This window comes from Mastomys coucha, unplaced genomic scaffold (assembly GCF_008632895.1).
Source record: "Mastomys coucha isolate ucsf_1 unplaced genomic scaffold, UCSF_Mcou_1 pScaffold14, whole genome shotgun sequence".
Lineage (NCBI taxonomy): Eukaryota > Metazoa > Chordata > Mammalia > Rodentia > Muridae > Mastomys > Mastomys coucha.
Window position 1 is genome coordinate 20,076,475 of NW_022196896.1, and position 18,058 is coordinate 20,094,532.

Below are 18,058 nucleotides of genomic sequence, written 5' to 3' on the forward strand. Positions count from 1 at the left end.
ACACCATTTCTTAAATGAATGTAACCTGTTCTCTATGGGTTGAGAATAAAGTCACTCACTCAAGTCAAAAAAAAAAATACTGCCATCATTACATACTGTCTAGTTTTGAATTCTTATATATATATATATATATATATATATATACATATATATGTATATATATATATATATATGCATTTATTTGGATACACATGCATACACACAGGAGGGAGAGAGGAGAGGAGGAAAGAAAGAGGGAGACAAACAAACAGACCTGACCTTGAACTCATGCTGCTATTGTCTGAGTATCCCTAATATTGGGATTGCTAATTTGCATATTACTCTCTGACTGGATTCCATTTAGTTAAATATTCATTTATCTACTTTGTGAGGAATTATTATGAAGTTTTGATGTTCTGATCTAGTTTTTGTGCCAGTGTAGTAGTGACTTCACTGGTTTGAATCTTTCAGTTCTAAATGTTTCACAGAATAGGCAATACTGCTACATTAAATATTTAATAATAACCTGCTACATTAAATGTTTAATTAAAAAACCCTCAATGAACAGGTTTTTGCCTGAGCCTTTGGTTAGGCAAATACTTTTGCAAAAGATTGATTTTGAATGTGATCTATTGAAAAGACAGAATTTTCTAGATTATATCTGAAGGTTGGGAGATGATTACTTCAGGGATATTGTATAATTTATCGCGTATGTTAACAAAGTTTTTTTCGTAATTCATTCTCCTTTTCTTTCTCTTTAAATTTAAATTTAATCTTGTATTTTTGTTTTTATTTACATCTCAAATGTTTTACCTCTTAGAGGGTGAGGCCCCTCTGGCATCCCTCCTACCCTAGTATATCAAGTCTTTGTTAGATTAGGAGCGTCCTCTCCCATGGAGGCCAGCCTCCTTTTCTAATATATAAAGGATATGCATTGACTACCTTTCCTTCTGTGAAAAAAAGGTAATATTCTTTCTTTCTTAATCACTATACAGCTAGAGTTATGGAAAAATGCAACTTATGTATACATGTATTCATTTATATGTATATATAAGACATTTTCAAACACTAGCTCTTGCTTTATTATCTTTTATAATATTTTATTGTTTTACTTCACAGATAGTGCTCTTAATTTTGTTTTCTTCTTTGGATTTAATTTTAAATTCCATTCCTAATTTATTCAGAAAAAAATAAATTGTTTTTTAACATTTATTTTATATTATAACAACTGCTGAAAGAAGGAACATGAGTCTCTTTTAGATATAAGTCACTTGACTGGTTATCCAATAAGAATCTTTAGGAAGTCTCAGAGACCTGTGATGAGAGGGACCCTATGCTGGTGACCTTAGTCAAAATGCCCAGCAGTGGGGATACGGAACATGAAGAAATCACCTCCAGTAGCCAGACAGGACCCCCAATGGAGTGTTAGGGACACCAACCCACCCACAAAATTTTGACCTAAAATTGGTCCTATCTAAAAGAAAAGCAGAGTCAAACATGGAGCAGAGACTGAAGGAATGGCTGACCAATGAGTAATAAGAGTTCAGGCAAGGATTAAAGGGGACAGCAGGTGTACAGGGAGAAGGAAGATCAGAAATATCAACTCACCTGGACCCCTGGGAGCTCCCAGAGACTAAGCCATCAAATGAAGAGCATATACAGGTTGATCAGAGGCCTCAGGCACGTGTAGCAGAGGGCTGCTTTGTCTGTCCTCAGTGGGAAAGGATGCTTCTAACCCTATGGAGACTTGAAACCCCAAGATTGAAGAATGGGGGGCTCTCAGTGGGTGTTGGGGAAGAAGGGACATGGAGAAAATAACTCTGCAAGAGAGGACCTAGAGGGCAACTGCACTTTGGATGTAAATAAATATAATAACTAATTAATAATAAAAAATAAAATTTGGGGACCATCCCAAAAATTATTGTCTGTACATAGAATACATTCTTCTAGCTGCCTTGTCTGGTCTCAGTTGTAGAAGCACCTAGCTTCTCACAGAGTTGAATTGCCAGGGCATGGAGATACACAGGGGAGCCTTCAATGTCAAAGAGGAGAAGCTGAGTGGGGATGGAGGAAGGATTAGGGGAGGAGGAGGGAGTGGCTGGGAGGGGGCAGTGAACAAGATATAAAGGGAATAAGTAAAAAAGAAAATTAAAGAAACAGAAAATAACCAATAGATAATAAATAAATAGTGTCAGCCATGAAATCATATCAACATAAAACAATGAAAAGGGAATCGGTGTGTGTGTGTGTGTGTGTGTGTGTGTGTGTGTGTGTGTGTGTGTGTGTATGTGTGTGTAATAGTCACTTATGAAAGAAAAATAAGGTATCAATTAGAGGAGAATGCCAGAAACAGTCATAGGAAGGGATGGCCTGAGGAAAGTTGTAAGGGTCCATGATTTGCCTAAAAATGAAACCCTAGCCTCAAATAGTATGTAAACACAGAGTGTTTTCTCTTGCAGAAGTCCAGCATGCTGGGGTCTACTATCTACAAAGATGGAAAGACCTTGAAGTGAGCTTGTAGGCCCGATTGAAAGCACATTAAGGGAATTTTAGGGAGGGGCAGGTAACTTCTATCTTAATCTTAGCTCCATCTCTGGGGACATGACAGAACCATTGCTCGGGCCTGAGGTCGGGGGTTGGGGGTGGGGTGGGTGATGGGGAAGTCTGAAAACTTGCTGAGGAAGTCTGGAAACTGCTGCTGACCCATTGTCTTTGCTTCAGGCCAGATGGCAGGGCAGCTTCTGAGGCCTGGACTTGCCTAGACATGCCTGTACTTGCACAGTTCTTGGGAACAGAAATTTAGGACTAATATCTTGAACTGCCAATTTGAAGTCTGTCATGGAGTTAACCTAGCCATCTCATAGGTAAGAGGAAAGTGATACAATTACAATTTAATTAAAACATATTCAAAAAATTAATATAAAAATTTATGGTTAGAATTTTTTAAGCATTGACTATTTAGCAGGCCATATATAATGACAAGATATTAAATAGTCTTAATCTAGTTTACAATTTCTTTTGTTATTTATTGGTTTCTATAACTGTTTTTCATCATGTTACCAAATATTTAATATTTGGAGATACTAAAGGTTTATAGCTATTGTGATTTTAGAATAAATCTATTTTATCAGTGAATATATCTTTCACTGCTATACAATCTCCCAATAGTCTGTTTAATTTTTGGTTTTATCAATGTATGTGTCTTATTATAGTAAAGCCCACTTGATCTAACAATCCCTAGAAATGTCTCTTCAAATCACTTGAGTGGGCTTGTAAGAATGCCTGTGAAATTGTATCTTGCTTGCATTAAATGAGAAAGAGAGACTTGCCTGATGTGGATGAATCCCTGGGTGGAGTTCTGGTCTGGATAAATGAAAAAAAGAACTGAGTAGCAGGATGTATATTTGTTTTATTTGTAACTGCTGGTATGACCTGTTATCCCCAATCTTCTGGTCTATGCTTTCCCACCTATGGTAAACTATAACCTCAAATTTTGAAGCAAAATATATCCTCAAGTTGGGTTTTTTGGGGTACTGCCTCACAACAATAGAAAAGAAACTAGGGCATCCCTATTAGCACAACCACACTTGTGCCTTTAGGGTCTTTCCATCCAATCTTGTTGACAAAACTGCCCCTTATAATTCTAACTACCTGCAGTAGTTTGAATAAGGAATGTGCTCCTATAAGTTCATATGCTTAAATAATTGCTACCCAACTGGATGTAAGTTTTGAGAGAGTGTAAAAATGATAGGCAGTCCTTTATAAACAGATATGAGCCAGGCTGTGGTGGTGCATGCTTTTAATCCCAGCACTGGGGAAGTTGTGGCAGGCAAATCTCTGAGTTTAAGACTACCCTGGTCTATAAGTGTGTACAAGGACAGCGGAAAGAGAGACAGAGAGAGACAGAGACAGAGAAACACAGAGAGACAGAGAAACACAGAGAGACAGAGAAACAGACAGAGACAGAGAGAAAGAGAGAGGAGTCACTAGGCACAGGCCTTGATGTTTTCTATCTTGGAACAGTATCCTATCTAGTATGCTTCCTGCTCTACCAACATGTGGGTTAAGCAATCCAATGCATACACTCATGCTGCCATGGAGCCACTTGGCATCTTGATTTTTCTTTCTTTTTCCTTTTTTCCATGTTGTATTTACTGTATGCCCTAAAACTTAAACCAAAATAAACTTTTCTTCCCTTAAGTCACTTCTTATCAGACATAGCAAGCAGAAAAATACTTACTACAGAATTATAAGTGCTACAATATGCCTTTGGTCCTTCTTGCTTTAGAGTCATGTATTTTATAAAATTATTCAAAATGAGGAAAGTAACTTTCACAGTCAACAAATTTTATCATCATTTTGCTTATTTGATTGTTTAGATGAGTTGATAGATGATTGATAGATAGATAATAGATGGATGGATGGATAGATAGATAGATAGACAGACAGACAGACAGATAGACAATTTTTCTGGAACTAGAATCTAGACCATAGTAAAGAAAATTTTAGGTCATGTCCAGCTCAAAGCATCTGAGCCTTATGAACTAAGTGTGTCGTGTTTTCAGCCACATAGCTCTTTCTGAACTCCTGCTATTCTCTTCTCAAGCATCTGCCCAATTATGACCCAATTATGTTTCTCTGGTTGTGGTAGTTATTCCATGTTTTATACAGAAATATGAAGATATTGTAATAGTATCTGTAAATAAGCAAGGACATCTGACTGACTTTTCATATCTGGGTTAACTTACTCAAAGCCCTCAAAAAAGAAACAATAATAAATCAAGTAAACAAAAGACATAATAAAAAGTTACTCCCAGTTCACTATTTTATGGAAGCTCATGGTAAAAGGTGAATCATTGCTCAGATAAACACTTCTGCTGATGTAATCAAGAATGGCAAGTAACTTAAATAGAATCAGACTTTTCATACAACGTAGAAGAATGGCTTTAGGCTTTGTGTTCTCATATCAAATTGAACTGAAGATGTTGCTGCAATCCAGTAATTAAAGAACAGTTGTTAATATTATATCAGTTTGAAATGGCTGTGAGTACTTGTTTCTCAGAATGACTTTTCCTACATGTTTCTTCATATAAACATGAGATCAAATGCAGGACTTGGGTGCACAGACACACATTTTTTAGGTTAAATTAGATCATGTTTCCATATTTCACATGGGAAAATTCTGAGTCAGCTTACAATTACCACCTGCAAGAATTCCAGCCCAGAGTTTGAGGATCTGAACAGAATCCATTGAACTATAAAAAGGTGAGAAGACTTCAATATTTGTGTTCTTAAACTTCAAGAGACTGTAGATTGATGGTATATAAAAAAATAACGAGGACAATTGGAAATGAAGAAATCAGGATATACTGAGTAATTTTGATGGCTCTCTATATATTCAATAATTATAAAAAAACACATAAGTGTCTTGGACTTTAGAGAAAGGTAGGAAACTGTGCTCAATAATTGCATAGCTCATTGCAATAATAAAATAGCAAATAAACATAAAAGCGTAAATGTTAAGTTTATTAATGTAACTATCAGTAAATCTTTGAATGGAAATGGTAAGGGAAAGTTACTAAAATATCATAAAGAATCATGTTATACTTATTTACCTAAAATCCTATAATCATATGTGTGCATATAAAACATTTAGATTTTAAAATTAAACATATTAAAGTATGATGCTTAAAGAAATTTGGCTTTTACAATTTAAAGTTGGCTTAAGCTATATCTGTTGAGGTGACTCCCCAGAATCTATTGGCTTCTGCAGTATATATTCCTGCAAAATCCACATATTACATATGAGCTAACAAAAGCTATAGTATCAAAAATAAGAAATATCATTTGAGTTGTTAGTCAGAAGACGCCAAGAAACACCCACTATAATATAAACTATTCCTGTTTCTTGTATTTGCCTCTCAGAAGTTGAGGTAAGTCCCCATTGCTGAAGATGACACTTGTTTTACACATAGAACATGGGGGATTTGGGCTGAATCTGACCTGAAAACCTCCTCTCAAAGGACTAGAAGGTATATGCAAGCTGCTAAGAAGAAAGATCAAACAATACGTCTATCCAGATAAAATGCCTATGAATCACAAAATATTCTGTAAAGGGCAACAGTGGCACTCATATCTTCATGGTAACCAATGGCTCTATAATGAGACTTCAGGCTGAGTCAATAGGAAGGAAATAATACCTGTTATTGAAGACCTAGTCAGCTACCTAGGGATGGTGAATTCATGGATAATAGCAGAAACAGACTAAACCAGATAGTTCCTAACTGCATTCTACATATGTATACTTATACAGAAAAATAAGCATATCATTTGCCCTTACCACACAACGTTTTCTTTACAGCAGGTGAAGACTACTACAGAAAACAACTACTGGCCAAATTTCAGAGAACATTTGAACATAAAAAAAAAATCTCATCTCAGTGGACACAATTACAGCATAATTCCTGCACCCAAGACTAAAGAAACATTGTACAAGAAGGGATAGAAACACTGTAAGGGTCTTGTCTCTTAGAAATGCTAGAGAACCTAGACCTATGATACCTCAACACTCTGAATGCCTAGAAAAGGCCTATACAAGGAAAACATCAACTGCAGTTCTACAACTAGAAAAAAAACTACAAGCTCCTAAGGACCTTTAAGAGACTTTAAGAGTAATCCTCAGTTAAGAGTTCCCTGATTTGTTATCTAACACCAACAGCCCTGAAGTCTTACATATATGTAACACAAACAATTAAAGAAAAAGAGGCCTTGCATTTAAGAGACATCAAAAGGGAAAGATATGGGTGGGTAGGAAAATAATGTAATTATTACTTTTTTAATTAAATTTTAAAACAGGTAATTGAGTATATTTTCCTTCTTTCAATTGTAGAAAATTGAAAGAATTGAGAGACAAATTGCAATGTCACAATTAAAGATGCTAGATAAAAGTAATACAATTTCCACTTTTATTCTCTTCGATATACCTGTATCACATAGTATTTTCTCCTTTATTTTTCTATAGACTTTTCATTTAATTAAAACATATCCTTAGAAATATATTTTTAGAATAATGCTTGGTCTGCAGTATATCTAAATAATTCCTGCACATCTAAGAAACCCAATGTCTGGCTTCTTGATGTTTGTCCTTCCAGTATTATATATGAGTAGTATAGACATGTCACTACAGTGCTGGCCATCCAAAATAACTTTTCAATCCCAGCACTTGGGAGGCAGAGGCAGGCAGATTTCTGAGTTTGAGGTCAGCCTGGTCTACAGAGTGAATTCCAGGACAGCCAGGGCTATACAGAGAAACCATGTCTTGAAAAAAGAAAAAAAAAACATGTTTATAAATTGAAACAATACTGTAAATCTAGTACTTAGTGGTATGTTTGTAGTCTTTTTGTCATATAATGCTTTATTTTGGTGTTTTGAGTTTTTTGTTGGTTTTCTTTGTTGTTGTTGTTGTTTGGTTTTTGTCTAACTACTCTTTGGCTTGTGTATTGTAGTTTTCAAATTTGTGTTTTATGAGATTTGTGTGTGTGTGTGTGTGTGTGTGTGTGTGCGTGCGCACATTTCTTGTTCCTGTGGTTTTCCTTACCTATTTTTTTTCTAAAGAGAAAGAGAAACTGTAAAGTTGGATGGGTGGAGAGGCCCTGGAAGAATTTGGAGGAGGGCAAATTGTGATGAAAATATATTTTATGAAAAAAAATGAATTAAAATGACAATATTAACTAGATCTGGTTAGCCCTTGCAGGCATTCTTTTTACTTTATCTATCCTAGTTCCACAACTGGTGGCTATGTTAATGGAAGCTCTCCTCAAATGTCCTTTTGGATAAGCCTTAGAATATTTAAATTTACAAAAATTACAATAAAAAACTCATAACACTTCATTCTAACATAATTTATTCAGTTTCTCTTCTATATCCAGATCTCATTATCCAAGTGATGAGCTGAAGTTTCACTGTGCTATCTCTCTAGAATGGTCCCAGTTTGTGTACTATAATGTAGAATTAATACACAAAGATGCATTATCCACTTTGGAGCTTCTGAAGTTGAATATACAACGATTGAAGCATCCTTAAATTTTTGTTTCTTTTATATCAATCCACACACTGAAGCAGATACATTTTTAAGTGGTCAGCTCTCTCCACATTTTAGTGGCATTCACATGTAGTTTTCAAGTGCAGAATGATTTCCTTTATCCCATACACTATAAATGGATTCATTAAAAATAGTTTTTTTCTCTTCATAAATCTCTCTTTAGATGTTATAATAACTACAGTTAATAGACTAGCCTAAACATTTTCTGGAAAAATGAGGACTGGGATGTGAGTTATATTTATTTTGGATGACATGAGTGACTAAAGAAAACCACATTTATCTGACAGTGACATGATCTTTTAGGGATGAGCCAACTACACTGTCTGTCAACATGATTATCTCTCAAGGGCAACCAATTAGCAGCTCCGAAGGAGACAATCTACTAAATATAAAGGTTGTTTTCAAAGAGATAATCAGTTCCCAGTTGATGCTAGATTGAATAGTCACAAGCAATGATGTGCTTTCCCACAAACTGGAGAAACCGCAGCCCTGAATTCTACAATCCAAGTGTTGAGTTATGCAACCACAATAGTCCTTGACATGTATCATTAAGTAACCTTTAAGTGTATCTTCCTATTTATTTTTTCTTGGATGTTTCTGTTAGTTTTTTTCCACCTCTATTTAAAAGAGTTGAGAAGTCAAAACTAAGATCTTGAAGAACATTTGCTTAGAGTTTGAACTCTGTCTGGTGTGGTTTTCCCCTCTTTTTTCAGCCTCAACAAAATGTGTAGAGTCATCAAACCAGCAATTCTTTCAGGTGCAGCTGTTATATATAGAAACCCATGCATCTCAGAAGACTAATATCATTGAAACCTTCTGAGTGAAGTCATGAAATCACAGAAAAAAATCTTTTTCCTAACAGTAATAGAGTCAAAACCCTTGGTTAGTTTAAGAAATTTGTAATTTGACTATATCAAAAATGCTTTCGGTAGCAAAAAGTCAACATAGATGCATTTTACAGTCTCCTTATCTGCCCAGTATAGTGTGTATTTCAGAACACAGATTAAAAAATAGAATTCTTTCACTCTATAGATGAAGCCAGTAGATGAAATACTTGACATGAAACAGAAATGTGATGTATATTATTACTTATATGAGACAATATCTTCAAGTTCTGAGGGCAACAGTAGCTCACAGAGCAAAGATTGGCTTAATCATTAGCTGATTAGGTTTTGAGATTTAAATTAGGCTCTGCTGACTTTAGTAAAGATGCACTGTACCTGGACATTGCTTGAATTTTCTTGCATTCATGTGAAGAGTCAGGCAAACAGTGCAGAAGTTTCAAGATGAGCATCGCCAATGAATGGCCTTTCGTAAACACATCTTCGTCAGACCGTTTCTCCTTCTGGGCTTTGTTGAATATGATTATGCATGACATCACTTGTTTCATTCCTTGGTGTAATTGAGTGTCATCTATTTTCAATTTTAAAAACATCTTTAAAATTTTTTGTATAAATATTTGTGTGTGTGTGTCAGGAATTATACCTTCTAAAAGCCAATGCTGAATTCTCAGCATGCTTATAGAATTGTTCTAGATTTCCTGGGAAGATTCCAGAGAAAAGATCAAGGGTAAAAATTGTTACTAAATCACTCACTTGTGGAGTGTTTATGCTAAGGCTCCCAAACAAAAGTGCAATCTTCTCCTACATCGTAACTATGTGGGGAAGGATGCAGGCAAAGCTAAGCCATAGAAAGTGGGGACTTCATGAACTATATTCATATCCATATAATTTCAAAGAAAATATCTTGATAAAACCATATGCCTTAAAACTGGAAAAAAATGTAATAAGATTCAAATTCAGGAAGATTTCTCACACCTAAACAGTCTTAAGAACTTTGCCCTGGCCGGGCTGTGGCGTACTTTAATCACAGCACTTGGGAGGCAGAGGCAGGTGGATTTCTGAGTTCGAGGCCAGCCTGGTCTACAGAGTGAGTTCCAGGACAGCAAAGGCTACACAGAGAAACCTTGTCTTGAAAAAAAAAAAAAACTTTGCCCTGCTATTTCATTAAAGTGTGTGATTTCAGAAGGCAAAACCTTCTATCTCTATACCTTTAATGAGAATAGAACTTGAAAGTTAAAACATCACCTCTCCATTCCCAGCACACACCAGCAGTATGGTGTGGTATTGGATGCCAGTTGTCAGTCTTCTGAGCAGCAAGAAAGGTCACAGAAGTTAGGACAAAGAAAAACTAAGGCCAACCCTATATGACCTGGGAGTAAGGGAATCACTCTATTCTGCATCAACGGACAGGCAAGATGATCCTGAGCAATGCCCTAAGCAGTGGCATTTAAATTATACATACAGTAACACTTCTTCAATATAAAACAGTAACCTCTATGTACTGAGGCTGTTATAGCTGCCATTACTTACACAATGTGACCTGCTTCATCAAAGAGTTTTTCATCTATTATTTTATTAAGGCAAAGTAAAGATAAGAGTCCCCCTGTGTTCTCCATTTTTTTTAAACCAATGAGTTATGAGAAAGTATTCTCGTCCAGAAAATTTGCAGTGTGGTATGAACACAGTGAAACTGCCTGACTTTCTGGGTTAAGCTAAGAATCATGAGGCTTCTAAGTGTCTCTCTGCAACTGGGACTATAATCCCGTTTTGTGCTTTTCATTTAATGACAACCATGCCCATCCTGCTCTCCTGCCACTCACTCTCTAAGCTCCATATTAGCCTGCCTTTGAAGAAAGGGCAATGTTCAGCTTTGGTGAGTGGGTATGGGAGACTAATGGAGAACAGCTGCCTCCCAGAGTTACTTCTTTATGGCTGTCCAATAAGAGATAGATTGTTCACGGGGTGAAATGAAGTGTGAAAACACATCTGAATCTTTGAAACATTGCCACAGATGACAGCAAAACAATGATGCCAATAAGATTTGGAGACATATTGCAATTATACCACCGTGGCCCATTCCATAGGAAAACAGAACACAATTACAGAGCTAAATAACATTTATTAAACTCTTATTGTGTAGCAAGCTTTGTGTTCAACTTTGGAGATTGAAAACATATAGAACTCCAAATCCTTCCTTCAGGAGTTTACTCTCTGGTGATCTGTAATTTTAAATTTAATAGAATCATGCAAAAATCATATTATCCTATGCTGTTAAAAGTCTGTAATGTAATTTCAGGTCTGAAATGCTCAAAGTCGGGAGAATGATAACAAGGCTAACAAAGTTTGAGTATGACATCATAAGCATCATATAGGCAGTAGGTATAGAGAAGAAATAGTCACAATAGAGGCCAGGGAGGTGGGTCTCTAGCTTCAGGACCTATGTTTAGACCCCCTGCTGCCATGTGAAAGGCTGGGTATGGTGGTACTTCCTACAAGCGAAGCATCAGACAGGAGATTCCTAGTGCTTATGGGCAAGTCAGTCTAGTGTTCACTGAGAGTCTCTCTTTTTATGTTTGTTTGTTTGTTTGTTTTATGGAGACAGGGTTTCTCTGTATAGCCCTGGCTGTCATGGAACTCACTCATTAGACCAGAAATCTGCCTGCCTCTGCCTCCTAAGTGCTGGGATTAAAGGCATGCACCACCACCGCCTGGCAAGAGAATCTCTTTCTTAAAAGTAAAGAGAACATAGAGAATAATGAGGGACACTGACCCTGCAGTGAAGATGACCAGCTTCCACATTCACATTCAATCATATACATGCACAACCACACACACACACACACACACACACACACACACACACACAGACACACACATGCATGTACACATAAAGGAAAGCAAAGAGCAAAGAATTTATCTAAGGACAACTTTCTTGGTTTTGTCTGTTGTCACCATGGCTCTGACTTTGAACTATACAATTTTTATCCTGGCCTGTGTCCTTCTCTTCACATCATCTTTGCAATATAAGATTTATCTTACTGTATTTTATTAGTTCACATGAAGGCCAATTAAAGAACTAATCCTTTTGCCTAACTACTTGTTCTCTGTATTTTTACCTCCTGTCCTGTGCTCAGCCATTGTGCTTAGATTTGCATAGTGTTATGTATCCCTGCATTTCAGTTTCCCAATGTTAGTGTTTTTGACTCTTCAATTAGGTTGCTTAAGATTCTAAAGTTCTTCAATTTTCACAACCCTTCAAAATAGACATATGTTAAATACTAAGGCATATTGCTATTCCTTGTTACACATTTTATGCATCCTGGGAGGAGAAAAAAGTAAGAGCAGAAAAGATGAGAGGTGTTTGCCACATTGCTCAGTATTATAATCATTCTCTGTCAGAAAAGAAAATCTAAAACCTTAAAAAAACTTATTATAAACATTGATAATAATGCTTAACAGTGTTCCCATTTAACTCTGAGAATAAAGCCTTTTAAAACCAATACATTTACTACTTCTTGAACCTGCCCAGCAGTGTAAAACTGAAGATGACTGGGAAGTGGCAGAAACAAATATATGTGAAAATTTCATGCCTGGAAACCTCATGTAGAGCTTCCATCCAAGCAAAGACAAAGTTTTGAGAATCAGTACCTCTCAGGGAAAGTGGATGCATTGTCCTTGAGTGTTGTAGAAATTATTTAATATATTTTGATAATTTTTGATTAATTTTTGAGAATTACCACCAAATTTCATAGAAAATTTTGTAAGAAGTTTCCTTTGCTATTAATTGCTTATGCTTATCATGCAAACTTTTCCTTAATTTATTAAAGCAAGCAACTAATATTTCTTTCTTTCTCAAAACACCACTACTATTCAGGCTTGTGTCTGTATTATTTGGGTAAATAATAAAGGTGATGACAGGAGAGTAAAATGGATGGGTAATTTATTCAATATTCTAAACAACTGTTGTGTAAGGATCCACAAGTCCAGTGAAAATGTTTCCCAACAGATTGAGTGGGATAAGAAAACCGACTGGCTCACATCCATTACCTATTCCCTAGGTAGCACAGCTTCACGCTGTTGAGACTCCTATTTACTGGGGATTTGTCATACAGAGGAAAGTGAGAATATAGTGAGCACCATGGTCCTGCCTATAGCCTTGAGAAACACAATGCAGCAGTAGCCACTCGTTATCCTACATCTCATAAAAATCAAGGAAATAAAATTAAAACTATTGACAGATCTACCATTTGGTATTATTTTGTGTAAATGTAATCAGTATGCCAAAGAGATACTTAAACTTCTCTCCATTGCGATAGCCAAGAAGGTGACTCATCTTAAGTATTTATCAACTGAGAAATGGGTAAAGAAAATGTGACTTATCCCTGGAATAAGACCCACCATTTGTGACAATAAAATTGAACCTGAGAAGTAATATTCTAAGTGAAATAACTCAGAAATAGAAAGGAGGAAGTTAATTATAAATGATGCCATTTACACATAGAATTAACAAGATCAAATTCATAGAGGTAACATACAATGGAGGTAACCAAGGATTGAAAGTTAAGTTATACAAAGGGAAGAGTCTGAGAATATAATATACAGCAACATGATAGTGAATCACATTGTAAAGTGAATATGAAGTCTGCTAAGATAGAGCTTAAGTGTTCACTGTAAATTTCCATGATAAAATCATGTTAAGGATACAGACATTTTAATCTATTTTGTGGTAACCATTTCCTCTAGTGGAGATAAACAAACCTGATTTATATCTCAGATATAGAGTTTCCAGCTGTTTTTATATCTCAGTAAAACATAAAACTTTGAGTGATTGAGCATTAAATTACAGGTGTATTGTAGACACTATCTTTTGTCACAGCTATTTTAGCATATAATCTGGGATTTAGTTTCTATTGTGTAGATTAAATACTGATCATTAAATGAGTTAATCCCTCTACAGGAATTATAAAGCAAGAAAGTGGTGGGTCCTAGATGGGAACTCTATGGCTAATGTCAACAACTGTCATGTGAGTCATCACAGTTTTGCTTTTTTAACTTAAATTTCCAGCTGTAAATATACAGAATAGTAGGTGCTATTGCAAATGTAAAGTGGATTCAATAAAAAAGAAAGTCAAAGACACCTGCCTAAGGTGTTTCTAGTCCTTGCTTTGTATGTGTCATTTCTTTGCAAAAGGCATTATATGCTTTGTTCATTCATTCATTCATCCATATTTTAGTTCAAGAAAAAATAGAAAACATTAACTATATCAAACATTACTTCAGTTGCTGTGGCTGACTGAAGAAGAAAGCAAATACAAGTTCTGTCTTGGACCATGATTGGGAATGGAACATAATTAAAATAAATAAGATCCAGTATACAAGGGATTCACAAGAGGTAAAACCTAAAGTAATAAAGGGACAAAGAAAGGGTATAGAAGGTGAACCAAATATGAACAAACCCCGAAAATCTTAGACAAGGCTAAGCAAGATCTCACAGAGCAGATATGTGAGTAGACTGCATACTTACACAGGAAAGAGCATTTGCCAGGAGGACTGGGTACCAATGCTTTGATGTGGAAGAATAGCTCATATATATGAAAACCAGAGAGAGAAGAAGGGTATAGGAGAATTCAGAAAGAGAAAAGAAAAAGATACATTAAGGAAGTCCAGAGGGAAATAGATCCTAAAAAACCCTGGAAAAGTTATGGAAACATTAGATCTTAACCTGATGAATATAAACTTTCAGAAAAAGTGATTAAGCCTGTATATATATATATATACTTCAGTGTTTACCTGGTGTTGGATCAGGGAAAACAAGATTGTAAGCCAAACAAGCAGGAGACACAGGAGTGATAAGCTTGGATACTCAACACCTGTCAAAAGGACCTTGGAGATCTTGATGCAAGGCCTACACTGTAAAGCCCTCACACCATTCTTGAGAGTGCTTTCCTCAGAACAGTATGCATGTTCATTATAAAACAAGACATTTGACATAAGGCCAAGCCCAAATTACAAATTCACAATGAAACAATTCACTGTAAGTGTGACTTATTAAGATTTATCCTGAAATCTTCATAAATCTAGAATTATAATGTAGAGGTATTTACAACACCTAATATAAAAGCATTTACAAGACAAAAATAAAACTGTTAAAAAATGGAGAATATCCAGTCATTATATGTGAAAAACCAAATGAATTGAACATGGGTTAGACACATCTAGAAAAAATACAGAAAATAAATAAATGTGAAGAAATTACCCGAGTTATATACAAAGAGAGATTAGAAGGGGGAGTGGGAGCTTCTAGGAAGGATATTTGATATACATGTGTCACTCCTGAAAGAGATGGTCACAGTAGAATAAAGGAATGATGTCATAGTTCTCCAGAACTGCTAAGGCCTGGAGGATTCAAAATAAAACCCCACCTTAGGTTTAAAAAAATGAAACAAACAAACAAACAAGCAAACAACAACAAAAATCTAGACATTTGGTAAAGAAAGGGCAAAGCATTAAAGACAAATATGCACCATAGAAATCACAATTGACCAGAAAAAATGCAAAAACATGCAGACATCAAAATATATAAAGTTTGGGATTTGATTAGTTGATTGTTTTTTATTTAAAAATAAAACCAAAATTAAAACATAACATGACCAAAAACTGAACTATTGTCTTGTTCTTTGGCAAATTTTGTTTTTTGTTTTGTTTAGAGACATGGTCTCTTTATCCCAAGCTGCCATTGACCTCCATGTGTAATTGAAAGTGACTTGCGCTTCTGTTCTTCTCCAGTCCACGTCCCCACAATTGGAACCACAGGTATTAACTACCATGCCAGTTTATGTAGTGTTGGGGATCAGATACAGGTCTTTGTGCATGCTAAATAAGTACTCTAGCAACTGAGCCACATCCCTAGCTCTGGAAATTATTAATTACTAAAATTCCTATCTGTATTTCCTGAACTGGAAACTACATTGTATTGAGCATTAACATCCAAAGATTCAAAAGTGACTACAAATTTAGCTGACTTTTAGAAGCCAAGAGAATATAGGTTAATTATAGCTTTAAATTATAAAAGTCTTTATCAAAACTAAAATGCCAAGCTCCTGTGAAAAGTTTTATAATTATTAGAGTTAGATGTATGAATAGAAAAGTTACTTTATTTGAGTGACATTTTAAAGTGTTCATGTTATAATTATAGCCCCCAAACTAAACATTGATGTACAAAGAAAAATATATCTAATAATTGCATATGGAAAATGAACAAGTGAATATATGTCATATGTGTTTACAAAATTATCTAGGATAAATTATCTTACAGGCTCACATAAGTATAAATTCTAGAAACAATAAAAAATGTTAAGCATTAAAGAAAGGAATTAAAATATATTTTAACTTGCCTTAAAAATGAAAGTGAACGTGCTTAATGGAAGACTCTGCAGACGATGAAAACTTAAAACTGCCATAAGCACTGGAAGCAGATATTGGTACGTTGTGTAAAATGGTCAGTAGAAAAGCAAGACTTTATTCTGAGTGTTCTATCTCAATCTCTTCTCAAATTACCATCCATCTTAGAGGGAAGCTTAAGACACAAAATGTCTAATGTGAGATGAAGGACACCATCCTACAGGAAAGCTCACTAATCTCAAATATCAAACAACTGAAAAGCTTCAGAAGTTCCTGAAACTGACCTGATATATTAGGCCCATCAATCCCTATGTGTATAGAAACAGTCGCAAATCCTGAGGGGCACCTGCAAGGCCACATGAAGGAGACAGATAGGAGCTATGTTGCCTAAAAGACTCAGAGCAGCCTAGCTTCCTACAAGGGTCAGAATAGCCAAGTAGCCTGAAAGAAGCAGAGGCCAGCTGTCTTTGAATAATCTCTGCTCCACTAAGTAACACCTTGCCCATATTGCTAATCCAATAAGACTGATTGGATCTTGGTGATATCTTTTCATCTAAGTTTGTTCTCTGAGGAGAGTAAATGTTTCTTCACATTTCACAGAAATAGTGGCATACAACACAAAGCTATGAAAACAATCTGATGAACAGATTTCTTTAAGTTTGAAGGAAGTTCCAGCTACATTGAGAATAAAACAATTTTGCTAGATAATATTTTATGAACCAATTATTTACAGTAAGTTGAATCCAATAAATTACTACTAATAGACTTCTCTGTAGAAAACTAGCTTACAAAACAGTAAGATTATTCAAATCTGCCTGTCCCCAAATCATGAATTATCCCAAGAACAACATAACCAGCCTGGATTGTGGATGAAGTTCACTGCCACAGTGCATGGTTACAACTTTCAAGCACCTAGGTTCAGTACCTAATAAAGACAAGAAAGAAAATGAATCAAGTCCTGGTCTGGCTATGGTCAATGCGATTTATAACTTGTGCTGTAAAAACTACCAAAAATGCTACCATGCACCAGATAAGATTGTCATATTATTTCTGTCTAATATGCCTACAAGGGCGATGAAGGCATAATTAATACACAAAGGGAAGTTTGAAAGAATCATGAATAAATAATTTAACACTGAAGTATAAGAAGAAGAATTTCTGAAAGGAAAATTATCTGATTAACAAGTTTCAACCAGCAAAGGTATACTAACAAAAATAGCAAATGAGCAAGATAATATCAGAGTTCAAACTTGGAGGAGAAAATGGCATCATTAATCAACAGGCAAACAACTAGAGAAAAATGCAAATGCCATGATAATTAGTGGAATGCCTGACACAACAATGTCACAGTGAGCAAGGCTCATCCTAACATCCTAGGGTGAATTGACATAGAATAATTCATTAACATCAGCATCTGTTAAAAATATCACCATTCTACAAAAATTCTAAATTTACAAAGGAAATGTCAAACCCAAGATAATATTAGAGATCACTGAAATTGAAACATGATGGTAAGAGCTCACCTGATGGCTGGCTTTTTTATTATAAGATAAGAATAGAGCTTTATATGCTGTTTCATGTTGAATTATGCTATGAGATTAAATAATATATTTTCCAGTTTACAAACAAAGAAAACCAAGGATAATGTTGCAGGCTTGTAACACGAAGAATGGTGCAGCTAATCACCGAATTACACTACATAGGCTCTGTTCTGTAGTCTTGGCTCATAAAAAAA